The sequence below is a fragment of the Palaemon carinicauda genome, chromosome 19 (genome assembly GCF_036898095.1).
Source record: "Palaemon carinicauda isolate YSFRI2023 chromosome 19, ASM3689809v2, whole genome shotgun sequence".
NCBI classification, from domain to species: Eukaryota; Metazoa; Arthropoda; class Malacostraca; order Decapoda; family Palaemonidae; genus Palaemon; species Palaemon carinicauda.
In genome coordinates, this window is record NC_090743.1 from 117241643 (window position 1) to 117250085 (window position 8443).

The window sequence follows — 8443 nt, forward strand, 5'->3', positions numbered from 1 at the left end:
TATTTCTTAATGGTGCTTGTAAGAGTCATCAGAGCATCCAGAAATGTTGCCTGCCTCAACTCATCACACTGACGTGCTGGAAGGCCAAGCCTAGATAGAAGGTCTCTTGTAGAGGACCTGTCTTGCTCTGTTCTAAGGTCTCTAGAAGATAACCCATCTCTGAGTGTAGAAGATCAGAGTGCATGGAAAGATCCCTATATGAAGACTGAATGATAAGGAGAGGACAGGTGACTGGTGCCCTGACTTTTAACGTCAATATTGCTATCAAGAGATGCCAGATTGCAAGAAGCTCTAGACCAAGGGGCTCTGTCAGCAGTTGTGTCCTGAAAATGGAAAAACATGGTGATCGTGTGCTTGGACACTGGCTTCTGGTGATCAGGAGCATGAAGACCCAGTACTAGGAAAATTAGCATATGGAAGCCTTGCACGTGGAGATTGAGAGTGAACGCTTTGCTTGTGGAGTCCTAGTGCCTGAAGATCATAAATGTGTTGATTAAGTATGAGAAGAGATGTCCCAGTGACAGTATTGAGACTGCAATCATCCTCCCTCAACTTGCGAGAAGGATAAGCTTGTCAATTATCTGTTGTACTAAAAATGACAAATTCGTAGATATTTTGTATTTTTCCTAACTATACAAACCTTAGCTATTTACATGGGGTAATTACTTCGGCATAGCTGAATGACGAGCCATAAGAATTTTAACGAGTAGTTAGCGGGAGGTAGGGAGGGGTAGCTTGCTACCCCTCCCTCCTCACACACAGTGCGAACTCCACTTTACTTAGAGGTAGGACTTATCTTGGGGGACAGGGCTGGCGGGCAAATATGTGTAAATAGCTAAGGTTTGTATAGTTAGGAAAAATACAAATTATCTACGAATTTGTCATTTGTTCCGTAACTGAAATACAAACCACGCTATTTACATGGGGTGACTTAACCCTTAGGAAGGGTGGTAAGTCCCGGCCATACTGGCTTTGGCTTGCCCGGGGATTCCATATTCGAGCGATTAAGTACTCGGACAATAGGGAATCCCTGCTCCTCGCTAGCGGTTGTGAAACTGCCGCGGCCTACGTAAGGTGTGTGCGAAGGTGAAAAGTGACTTGTCCTAGGAAGTTGACCTGGAGTTCCTCAGAAGGAAATCTAGGCTAGGACTCTCCCAATACCACCTCGTCGGGGTATGGGGACATGACAGTACTGTATTACACTTAATACTAGGAACACAAGGAAGCATGGTCTACCTGCAGTGGTTTGAGGTCAGCTGTGCAGAGAACCCAGGATGCTGCTTTCTCCAAGGGAGGAGAGGATGAAGAAAAGAATAAGGGCCAGACAGATTTTTTCATTCATGCAGACTAACACCAGGTAACAATGCCCTCAACCTTCTGCTACTTGTCCATTAAGGAGCCTGATGTTTAGACCAGCTGTTGTGCAGCCACCACAGAGCCGATAGAAACGTATCGAGCCTCCTGTGGGTCATGTCTTGCAGGTAAGGCGCTGTGAAGGTGGTCTGACTCTTCACCACCCCCGCTTGCAGGACCTGCGTCACTGAATGATACTTCATGAAGGGCAGGGACGTAGCTACGCCCTTGACATCATGCACTCAAGGGCGACGTGACGGAGAAGGGTCAGGATTCAAGGCCAGGTGTAACACCCGGCAAATCCAGGCTGAGATGGTATTCCTGGTGACCCTTCTCTTCGTTTCCCGGTGTCCACGAACTGCAGCTGTTCTCTTAAGACGCCACCTCAGACTCCCAAGGTAGGAGATGGTCTGGGTCATCTGTTACAGGACGGAGACTCGAAACCTGGAAAGAGTCGAACCGCGGGTCCGGCACTCCCAGGTTCTGAGTCTCGGCAACAAAACTCAGGGATGAACCTGAACGTTACCTCCCTCTATCCCCTTGAATGGGCGATGTCGTATGAGAGACCATGTAACTCGCTTGGCCGAGGATAAGGCTAGCAGGAACACTGTCTACCTGGTAAGGTGGTGATCTGGGGCCTTACGTAGTGGTTCGTAGGGAGGTCTCTTTAGAGACTTGAAGACTCGAACCACGTTCCAAGGAGGAGGTCTCACTTCCAACTGAGGGCAGGTGAGGACATGACTTCGTATGAGGAGAGAGAGTTCCAGCGAGGGAGAAATGTCTATCTTTGAGCCTGAAGGCAAGACCTAAGGTTGAGAGATAGCCTTTCACAGCCGAAACAAAGGCACATTTCATCCCGCAAATACACGAGGAGCTCCGCTATTGCTAGAAGCGGCATCGTGTGGATGGATACCCTCTCCACGACACCGACCACAGTAACTCGGCCCTTCGCCTGGGAGACTACTGCGGAAGACTTGCGCAGGAGTCCAGACCTCCTTTTCGCAACTTGTTGCGAAAATCCTCTCTCTGAGGAGATGCGAAGCGAAGCTATGGCTTTGTGGAGGATGTGGTTGTGTGAGTAACCCATGACGTGGAGGGAGTTCCCTCGGAGGCTCCGTAAGGAGTTACAGAGGGACTGGTGAGCCATTCTGCGAGAGGCCCTAGCGGAGCTATGGAGGTCATTGAGAGACTGACCGATACTCTGGTCTTGTAGAGTACTCTCCTCATCAGCCAGAACGGGAAAGGCGAACACATCGGTGTCGTCCCACCGTTGCTGGAAGGCATCTTACCAGAGGGCCTTGGGGCCCGGGACCGGGAAGAAGTACAGCGGGAGCTTGCAGTTCAGCGCTGTAGCGAACCGGTCCACAGAGGGGAGCCCCACCAAGTCAGGACTTTGTAAGCCACTTGAGGATCCAAAGACCACTCGGTATCTGGTATCTGTGTCGCACTGCTCAGACTGTCAGCGAGCCCATTCCTTTGCCTGGAATAAAGCAAGCTGCCAGGGTGATCGAGGAACTCGGGTCATCTAGGTGTCTCTACTGCAAGATGGGATGGCTGTACTGAAAAAGTACCTCCCTGTCTGAGCATGTAAGCCATCACTGTGGTGTTGTTGATCCTCACAACCACAGAGTAGTCCGCCAGGCTTGGTGGAGCTACTGAATTGCCAGAAACACGGTTTCCATCTCTAGTAGGCCTAGAGAAGGTACATCCTGGTTCTGACCACCGGCTTGAGGTCCCGTGGTTCAGAACGCGGCCCCCCCCCCTTTCTTTGACCCGTCCGAAAACAGCATCAAGTCTGGGGGGAGGACGAGAAGGTCCGCTACCTTTTGTAGATTCTCGTCTGCTTCCCACCAATGGGGGTCCGTCTGTTCCGGTTGTCCCATAGGGATCCAGGCGTCCAGGGAGTCGTGTCCCTGACTCCACCGCGCCCTGAGTCGCCACTGGAGAGAACTCATACAGAGGCGACTGTTGGAAACCAGACGGGCCAGGGAGGAGAAATGGTTGAGGAGACGTAACCACGTTTGGGCTGGAGGTTCTTCTCGTGTGAGGAAAGGTCTCGCGACCTTCCTCAGCCTTGCTATCCTGTCGTCTGAAAGGAAGGCTTCGGGAGATTGGTGTCTAAGACCATGCCTAGGTATACCAGACTCTGAGAGGGCTGCGGGGAGGACTCCTCGAGGACCACCATGATCCTTAGAACTTGGCAAAGTCCGAGGAACTTGTCCCGATGGCGAAGAAGGGTTGCCTTCGAGTTTGCTAGGATCAGCCAGTCGCCCAGGAAACGGAGGAGACGGATGCCGATCCTGTGAGCCCATGAAGAGATCAGAGTGGAAACCTCGGCGAACACTTGAGGTGTTGTGGAGAGACCGAAGCACAGCACTTGAACTGGTATATCTGTCTTCCAGGCAAAATCCAAAGTACTTCCTTGAAGACGGGTGGACCGGGATTGGAAGTATGCGTCCTACAGGTCCAGTGTACACATGAAGTCCTGTGGTCTCACCGCAAGACTGACTGTGTCTGCCGTCGCCATGCTGAACGGGGACTGTTTGACAAACCCGTTCAGTGTCGAGAGGTCGATGACCGGTCTCCAGCCTCCAGACGCCTTCTCACAGGGAGGAGTCGATTAAAGAAGCCTGGGGACCCGTTGGCAACCTCTTGGAGGGAGCGCTTCTCAACATGGTCTGAACTTCTGCCCGGAGGGCCCGTCCACTTACCGATCCCTACTCAGAGAGCTCGCCCTTGGCCTTGTCTCTGGCGCTCTTCATTCCCAGAGACCAGGGCAAAGCTGCACCGGCCCTAGGGAGTTCTTGTGTGGCGTAGATTCGGTCCTGGAACGTATCCTACCCTTTACGAGGAGGAATCTCTGGGTCTGGGGTCCCCTTGAGGTTCCTCCTTGGGGGTCAGGACCTGCCAAAACGCGAATTCCGACCCCTGGAGCTCTCCTCCTGATGGACTGGCAGCGAGATCTCCCGTCCCTGGAGGCTCTTCCTGGGGAGACTCGTAGACATGCTCCAAGGGTCCATCTGGTTCCTGTCGGGTCCTTGCGGAAGACTGGGCCTTCGGTTCCCTCCTAGGAGGGAAACAGGACTCCAGCAATGAAGGATGTAAGGCTTTCGCCCCCTCCGCACGAGAAGATTTCTCAGGAAGAGGCGAGGATTCCCCCTTTGGTGTGATGGGGGAGAGGACCGGATCTTCTGACCCTCCTGGGGATGGGTAATGCTCATCCGCAGGGGAGGGGGAGGAAGTCTGAGGAGGGATAGGAGCCTGCGTAAGGACTCGCTAAGAGACAGGATTGTCCTTGGAGGAGATACCAGTCAGGGATTCCTCTCTCCCTCTTCAGGGGGCGGAAGTTGCTACTGATTAGTGACCCCAGTCAGAAAGCACAGGCTCATCGCCTACTAAGGGCTCTGACAACGGTGTCCCACCAGGGTTGCTGATCAACCGTCGCGCCGTCAGATAGTCCCTCTGGAGGGAAGAGGATCGTTCGATCCCTTGGAGGAGTTGACGCATGAGGGTTCGCCTGTAGAGAATCTGCAATGAAGGGAGAAGAGGCCTTTGACCTGTCTGGAAACCTCCCCTCCTCTGCAGAGGGCGCTGCTCTGCGCTGCGGGGAGGGGAACGCGAAGGTGGCCTGACCGCCAGAATCTCTAATGTAATTCGGGTGTGATCGTGTTGGAGAACGGTGCGCTGATCACGCTGGTGATGCGCGAAAAGCACAGTTCTGGGTAGCGCGTGAATGGAACGTGCGTAGCAGGATAACCGCGCTCGCTCGCACACGTAACCGCGTGAGCGTGGGCGTATCGGCGATCGCGCGGAGGGAACCATCGGTGCCCGCGTGGACGATCCTCGGCGCTTCCGCGCGTATGAAGATCGTCGGCGCTTGCGCGCGAAAGAAGACCGCCGGCGCTAGCGCGCGAAAGAAGACCGCCGGCGCTAGCGCGCGAAAGAAGACCGCCGGCGCTAGCGCGCGAAAGAAGACCGCCGGCGCTAGCGCGCGAAAGAAGACCGCCGGCGCTAGCGCGCGAAAGAAGACCGCCGGCGCTAGCGCGCGAAAGAAGACCGCCGGCGCTAGCGCGCGAAAGAAGACCGCCGGCGCTAGCGCGCGAAAGAAGACCGCCGGTGCTAGCGCGCGAAAGAAGACCGCCGGTGCTAGCGCGCGAAAGAAGATCGCCGGTGCTAGCGAGCGACAGAAGAACGTAGGTGATTGCGCGTGGGAAACCATCACGCGCGCGGAAGAAATAACGCGGACGATCTTCGGCGTCTACGCGTGTACGAAGATCGTCGGCGCTAGTGCGAGAGAAGATCGTCGGTGATTGTGAGCGGGAAACCATTGGTGCCCGCGCGCGTACGATCTCCGGCTATGTAAGATGATCGTCGGCGATTGCGCGCGCGCGGACGATCTTCGGCGCTTACGCGTGTCCGAAGATCGTCGGCGCTCGCGCGGGTCCGAAGATCGTCGGCGCTCGCGCGGGAGAAAAGATAGTCAGCGATCGCACGCGGGAAACCCTCAGTGCCCGCTCGCGGACGATCTACGACGATCGCGCGCGAGAAACCGCGTGCGGACGATCCGTGATGATCGCGCGCGGGCAACCATCCCACGCGTGGACGAGCGGGAAACCGCGTGAGGACGAGCGGGAAACCGCGCGAGGACGAGCGGGAAACCGCGCGAGGACGAGCGGGAAACTGCGCGCGGATGATCCGCGATGATCGCGTGAGCCTCGTTGATCGCGTGAGCCTCGATGATCGCGTGAGCCTCGATGATCGCGTGAGCCTCGATGATCGCGCACGGGAAACCATCCCGCGCGCCGAACGATCTTCGGCGCTTACGCTCGTTATGAAGATCGTCGGCGCTTGCGCGCCTAGCGCAGATCAGAAAATCGTCGGCTAACGGTCTTCGACGATCGCGCGCGGACGGACCTCGACGATCGCGTGCGGGAAACCATCCCGCGCGTGGAACGATCTTTGGCGCTTACGCGCGTTATGAAGATCGTCGGCTAACGATCTTCGACGATAGTGCGTGGGTAAGGGCCTCGAAGATCCTTCAATGCACACATTACCAATCTTTCATGCTTACATATTTATGTAATCTTACCTCTAGACATAGATAAATCTTTACGTTATTTATATTTTCCCTGTTCAATTTCGATAGAATCTTCATCAAAAGTTCAAACATTGATCCCTTTCCTACTAAAGAAAAACCCTCGTTAACTCACAGATGTGAAGGTTATCCTTGTGGATATTTTAATGTTAATTTGAATATAAATTAAATAGAAGAAACTGTATACAGACATTTTTGGTCAAGAAATTCAAGAGTTGTAATTTTTGCAATAAAAAAAATGGCTTTTTTATGTACTGCGTACACTGTACCTTTTTGTACGAGTGGGATCCAACAGTTGCTACGATTCCAACAGTAAATCCTTTCTTGCAACTGCTATTTAAAAGTTTCCCTTTGATCCCCTCTCACCTAACAAGGCTACAACAACTTACTATGGATCACAAAGTTGTCAAACTTCTTCCCCAGGTAATTTCAAACCTATTCAACAGCTTCCGAGTAAAACCCGGAGTGGTGAAGTAACCAAAGACCACCTTCGAGACTCCTTTAGAGATGGAGGGGTTTGTGTAAAGGTTAAGGGGGGTTGGTTATCCAAGTATAAAATAAAGAAGAAAGAGCTAATAGGTATTATCAGGTAATATCATATCAGATTTCCCTGGCGTTGTTTCCCGGAAGATAGTCAACTTCTCTCAATCTTACAAGTGCAGAAGGTTGTTATGTAATGTTCATACTCCTGAGAGATTTCTTGGAAAGTAAGAAAGGTATTTACTCTTCCACGGGATGTTTAGGGATTGGTAAATCACATTTTAGGGATTATCACTGATAAGTGACCAATCACACATGTATATTAATAATAAAACGTGGAATATATGATAAAGCAAGATTTTCAAATCTGAAATAAACTTCTCTCTCTCTCTCTCTCTCTCTCTCTCTCTCTCTCTCTCTCTCTCTCTCTCTCTCTCTCTCTCTCTCTCTCTCTCTCTCTCTCTCTCTCAAGAAAGCAAACTTACCCTTTCGAGTTTGTAGCTGTTCGACGTATCTATGAAACTTGATCGAGTTAGTCCCTTGTAGCTCAAAATATCTTAGAACCTTAGCACCGAGGCTTTGATGCACAGACTTCAGTGAATGTTAACATTTTGTTCCTTCCATGTAGGTCTGGTGCACAGGTCATATTACACGGCCTCTGCAAAAAGTATGGAATTTATTAATATACTCGAGTGAAAAACTTAGACAAATACGTTTTCTGCTATACATACACCGAATAGTCTGGCCTAGTCTTTACACGTTCTTTTCTTTCCTCATACACCTGACAACACCGAGATTACCTAAAAATTCTTCTTTCCCAAGGGGTTACTGCACTATTATTGTTCAGTGGCCACTTTCCTCTTGGCAAGGGTAGAAGAGACTTTTGCTCTGGTAACCAGCTCATCTGGGAGGACACTCCAAAATCAAACCGTTGTTCTCTAGCCTTGGGTAGTGCCATGGCCTTCCACTGTCTTGGGTTAAGAGTTCTCTTGCTTGAGGGTACACTCGGGCACATTCTATCTTATTTCTCTTCCTCTTGTTTTGTTACAGTTTTTATAGTTTATATAGAACTTTATTTTAATGTTACTGTTCTTAAAATATTTTATTTTCGCCTGGTTTTCTTTCCTCACTGGGCTATTTTCCCTGTTGGACCCCCTAGGATTATAGCATTCTACTTTTCCAACTATGGTTGTAGCTTAGCAAGTAATAATGATATAGAAAATAGGATGAAATACAATATGGAAAGTAATGTGGCCTACGTAGATATTTGATTAAATCAAGCACGGACTGATTTGGTGCTTAAAAAATCGGATCACCTGAAGATAAGCGACCCCAAATAATTCTCCTGAAGATGAAGGACCCCAACTACAATCACCTGAAGAAGAGAGACCCTGATTTTCTTCACCTGAATATAAGCGACCCCAGCTTATTGACGTCTCCAGGTGATCTATTTTGGCTTATACTATAGAAAAAAAGGAAAAAAATATATATATATTCATTAAACCTCTTTATTAA

At 50.9% G+C, this 8443-nt stretch overlaps 1 long non-coding RNA gene across 1 annotated transcript in view; it reads right to left on the reverse strand.

Moving 5' to 3' along the window:
* Positions 1-8443, reverse strand: part of LOC137658764 (uncharacterized) — a 53690-nt gene that overhangs the window by 12959 nt on the left and 32288 nt on the right. The window contains exon 2 of the long non-coding RNA XR_011047413.1: positions 7414-7586. This is a non-coding gene — a long non-coding RNA (uncharacterized lncRNA). The remainder of the gene's footprint in view (positions 1-7413; positions 7587-8443) is intronic.